Consider the following 5260-nt stretch of genomic DNA (forward strand, 5'->3'; position numbering starts at 1 on the left):
AAAAAAGTTTTGAACCAAAAATGGGGAAAATGAACAGTGTTTGGTGCAACACTGTTAACAATTCCAAATTTGGCGTCAGAAATGGTGTTGGGTTGGAAATACAATAGTGCAAAGTTTGAACCAAATATGGTGCAATTGCACCATACTTGGTGCTGGTTAGAGATGCCCTTAATCCCGTCGTTTGATAGTTCATGAGATGAGCTAACCATGAAGAACGATCACAGCTCTCACTCACCTTGTAGATTTTGTTTAGCACAGAAAATCCACGAACGACTTCGATATCCCCAGCTTAGTGCGAACCGACTAAACCCTCCACGGCTAAAGACTGACGAAATCTACATGTAAAATTTATTTCTACATGTAATCAGTTTATTACATACCATGTGGTAATGCATTCCTTAAGCATCCAAGTATTATACGAGTTTCCCAATATATCACGATTGGCAGACTCCTGTATTTTTTAAAAATTTCATCAAATTGCTCGCCATCGCGACTGCTTGTCGGCCATCTGCAACTCCTTGCCTCAGCCGACTGCTCGCTGTTCACCAAGCAGCCTACAACTCCAGTTGCCCACTTGCTGCTCGTCGGTGACTGTCGCTGCAACACCTTGCTCGCCAATCACCACGAAGTGCTTGTCAAAGAAAAAGGCTGCTGCTAGTTCCACAGGAGACAATGGCTGTGCCTTGCTCTCTATCTATTTCTAATTTTTGGGGAGCTTCTCACTTTTTCTTCAAAAACTTCTTCCAGAAACTTCTGCCTTCGCGTGCGCGCGCGCGCGTGTATGCAAAGCCGATAGAGGAGGATGGATAGATTCAACCATTTTAAGCTTATAAATATATATATAATATAATTCAATTGAGGAGAAAGAGTTTTAATGCATCTACTCCTTCGATTAATGCTCCTGTCCCTCATTTAATACCTACACAAAAGACTTTATAATATAAACAAGTCATATATATATAATCTTGTAACAAACGCACGCAAAGAACTTTATTCGTGATTCTCAGGAGACCAATTGGTCTCCCATCGTTACAGTTTTCGAGAGACATTGTCAATTTTGGTATGCTCCCCGGGAGACCCTGTTCCCAAAGACCTGTCCGTGTTCTCAGTCTCCGTAAGACCGTGCTCTCCCCAAGTCTGACGCTCTTAGTTTTTTAGCTGAAAACAAATTTTGGAGGTTTTTTTTTTCTCTTTTTAACGAGCTTTTTAAATTTTTGCCTATGAAAGTTGCTAAAGAAGGTATCAAAACCACATACTCACGAAAATCCATCAGCCAGAAACAATTAGAAGAAATCAAATTCAGAATTTTTTTTCCTTAAAGAAGACATCAATTTTAAACAATTAGAAGAACAAGTAAATCAGCCTACTTCTCAACAACGAATATAAAAATTCAGAAACAATTAGAAACAGAGGGCCACAAATGCTTTTTGTCTCATGATAGTTTGGTCCAATATGAGGCTGGATTTTGATAGTTAAAATGCTGACTACAAGCATAGAAAATTTCCAGATTTGCTTTCGGATTTTGTCTATGGACAAAAACTTAGTCCAGCTCGAGCATCTTTGCAAAAACCATCCATAACTTATAAACAGATGCTTTTATGGAGGGACTCATTCGGAGCTCAGATACTAACCGATCAGTGGGCTGAGGGGGGAGTTGACCTGCAATGGCTGCAACCATCGGTTGCCAAGTGACACAGAAAACTGACGGCAGCCAAGCACCCTCGCTAGTGAAAACTAACGGGGGGCTTATGTTCACCCGTTGAAGGGGGTGAACTGGGGTGAACAAAATCGCACTCCAAAAGTCAAGGCAGCCAAGCACCTCTTCCTAGGGGGGGTGTTGCCTTACCAGTTTGACCACTTGCAATATCTTATCACCCGATTAAAAAAAAGGATAAGCCAAACATCCTCTGTATCTATATATATATATATATATCACCCGATTAATTTCTTGGATCACTGGCCATCCGGGTTGCCCCGCCAAGAAAAGGGTCGGATCCCACCCAGCCAACACTGATCTGGACCCAGTAAGCTCATCATCATAGCCCCTTTAAGAACTTGGAATTGAAGGAAAGAAGAAGAAGAAGAAGAAACAGATGCTGATATATGTATGTATGAATATATATGTGCATGCACGAACACACAGAGTAACGTGCGCCAACACACACACCCAAAGGGCTGTTGATTTTGGAGATGGATCTGAAATCATCGGCCTCGAATACCAGTACAGAGAGGGGCAACCACCCCCAAGAAACATCCCATCTCTCTGTGAGAACAGCGAAGCCTCATTGTACTGAAAGGGTATTCCAGTAATAGTAAGGGAAATTCTATTTGCAGCCACAATTGTGAAGAAAGGATGCTTTTATGGAGGGACTCATTTGAGGCTCAGATACTAACTGATCAGTGGGGCTGAGGAAGGAGTTGACCCGCCATGGCTGCAGCCATCGGTTGCCAAGTGACAAAGAAAACCGACCGCATAGTTCATCGCATCGTTCATTTGGCTAAGCCAAGCCAAGCACCTCTTACTAGGGGGTGTTTGCTTACCGGTTTGATCACTTATTAACTATTAGTGAACCTTAAATATTGCATAGTTTATTTAATTAAACGTTTATTAAAAATTTAAAAATTTAAACACAGTCAAAATTAAATATTATTTAGCAAAAAAATAATGCTAGGAGTCATGTGTCATCAGTCATGTCTCATGGCACTTAAACTCTATAATTTTTAACAAATTTATAACTAAATAAATTATTCGGCGTTTAAATTTCACCAATAACTCACTAAACAAATTCAGACAAATGTACCATGATATATGTTATTTGCAGATGACATATTGTTGATGGATGAAACAAAAGGAATGAACACTAAACTTGAGTTGTTGAAAAACAATTTAAAATCTAAAAAATTTAAATTAAGTAAAAGGAATACAGAATATATGAAATGTAAATTTAATAAGAATACAATAATAGAGAATGTTATAATAAAATTGGAAGACTTTATAAAGAAAATACTATTTTCGATATTTAGGATCAGTGAATCAAAAAGATAGAGAAATTCACGAAAATATCACGCATAGAATTAAGATAGGTTGGCCAAAATGGAGAAATGCATTGAGGGTGTTATGTGATGATAAAATTCTATTAAAACTAAAAAAAAAAAAATCTATAAGACAGCTATAAGACTAATTTTGTTGTATGACTCAGAATGTTGGGCAATCAAATACCAACATGAGTAAAAAACAAGGATAGCGAAGATGAGGATGCTAAAATAAATGTGCAGCCATACAAGAAAAGATAAAATTAAAAATGAGGTTATTCGTAATAAAGTAAAAGTAATGCCAATTGAGAAGAAGATGAGAGACTAAACTAAAATGGTTTGGTCATGTGAGAAGAAGACCAATAGACGTTCTTGTAAGGAGAATTAATGAAATGGAACAATTAGTCAAAAAAAAAAAAAATAGAAACAAACCCAAAAAGACTTTAACATTAAAGTTTGATATGAAGTGTATGAACCTAAATGAAGATATAACAAAAAACAGAAATACATGGAAGTCTAGAATTCATGTAGCCGACCCCATATAGTGGGATAAAAGTTAGATATGTTGTTGTTGTTGTTTAAATTTCACCAATAGCTTATAAGTGTTCAAAATACCGAGCCAACCACCCCCTAAAAGCCATCTTAAAAAAACGATAAGCCAAACATCCTCTGTATCTATCCATCCATCCATCTATATCGCCGGAGTAATTTCTTGGATCACTGGCCATCCGGGTCGCCCCGCCAAGAAAAGGGTCGGATCCCACCCAGCCAACACTGACCTGGACCCAGGAAGCTCATCATCATAGCCCCTTTTAAGAACTTGGAATTGAAGGACAGAACAAGAAGCAAATGCTGATATATGTATGCATGTATGTATATAAATGTGAATGCACGAACACAAGAGTAACGTGCGCCAACACACACACACCCAAAGGGCCGTTGATTTTGGAGATGGATCTAAAATCATCGGCTTCGAATACCAGCACAGAGAGGGGCAACCACCCTCAAGAAACATCCCATCTCTCTGTGAGAACAGCAAAGCCTCAGTCGGGTTCATTTTCCGGGCCACCATATTTACAGTACGTTTGGAAGAAAGCATGGAATGGCAATACTTCCATTCTACTCTTTTCCTTTCTTTTCCATTACTAAGAAATAAAATGGATTCATAGAAAGAGAAGAAACAGAACGGAAGGCAACGGCCGATCTGTTTTCTGATTCGGAAACCAGGTCTTAAGAACAGAAACCGCAATCAAACAAAACAGATCGTGATGTCTAACAGGTCCTAAATTAAAACTTGAGGGGCACAATACGTCTCCCTTCAAGTTCAGGGACACAATTAGTTAAACGGGCAAAGTTTAAGGGCATGGATGTGGCCTCTACGACACAAGTCTAAGTAGTTAGGGCATGATGAGTTGAGATTCACATCATCGTAGGTTCAATTCTTTACCTGTCAAGTAGTTAGGGCATGGATGTGTCTTTAGCCTTTGGCTTAGCGGTTTGACCGCTTATTAAGCTATTAGTGAAGCTTATAAGATGGTGATATTCTTACCGAAAGGGGCTGTTGAGTTTGAGAACTGAATCATCGGCTCTCAGGCGAAGCTGATCGATCTGAGAAGACAGAGATCGGCATCTACGAAGAGGGGCAACAGCCTCCGCAAATCCCCAGCTCTCTGATCGAGCCTCATCCTGAATCTGATCGCCATTTTGGAACCCTCGCCCACTCTGCATATTTTGGATTTTATAGTGGTCTAGTTTCCTGTTTTACCACTGGGGGTAGGGTTGGGGTATCCGCGGGGAGAAAGGGTATTCCAGTCACTGTACTGAAAGGGCATTCCAGTAATAGTAAAAGGATCGATGAATTGGGAGGGGAGGCTACGTGACAGTCTCACTTGTTTTTGTTATTAGGTGACACCAAACTTTCTCTATATGCTAATTTATCTTTATTTAATAATAATTTTTTAAATTCACATAATATCTTTACTTATATTTTTTTACTCAAATATTTTTTTGATATCATTAATAAAATATTAATTAATTAAAATACTAAATTAACTATCATAAGAAACAAAATAACATAATAGTCATCTCAATCTATAATAAATAAGTGACACTGAAAAAGTTAATTGAAATTTTCTTCTTTCTCATACAATATTCATTCTTTTTCTCTACTCTCTCTTAGTTAGTATGTACAACGTATAGTGTCCCTCTTTGTTTTTCTCTCTTGTCA

General features: G+C 38.4%; 1 long non-coding RNA gene across 1 annotated transcript; it reads right to left on the reverse strand.

The window, feature by feature from the left end:
* Positions 1 to 1851: 1851 nt before the first annotated feature.
* Positions 1852 to 4760, reverse strand: LOC127806156 (uncharacterized). The gene is made up of 2 exons (XR_008024356.1): positions 3813 to 4760; positions 1852 to 2015 (listed from the first exon to the last, which is right to left on the reverse strand). It is a non-coding gene; the product is annotated as an uncharacterized LOC127806156 (long non-coding RNA).
* Between the last annotated feature and the right edge of the window lie 500 nt (positions 4761 to 5260).

The sequence above is a fragment of the Diospyros lotus genome, chromosome 7, assembly GCF_014633365.1.
Source record: "Diospyros lotus cultivar Yz01 chromosome 7, ASM1463336v1, whole genome shotgun sequence".
Classification (NCBI taxonomy): domain Eukaryota; kingdom Viridiplantae; phylum Streptophyta; class Magnoliopsida; order Ericales; family Ebenaceae; genus Diospyros; species Diospyros lotus.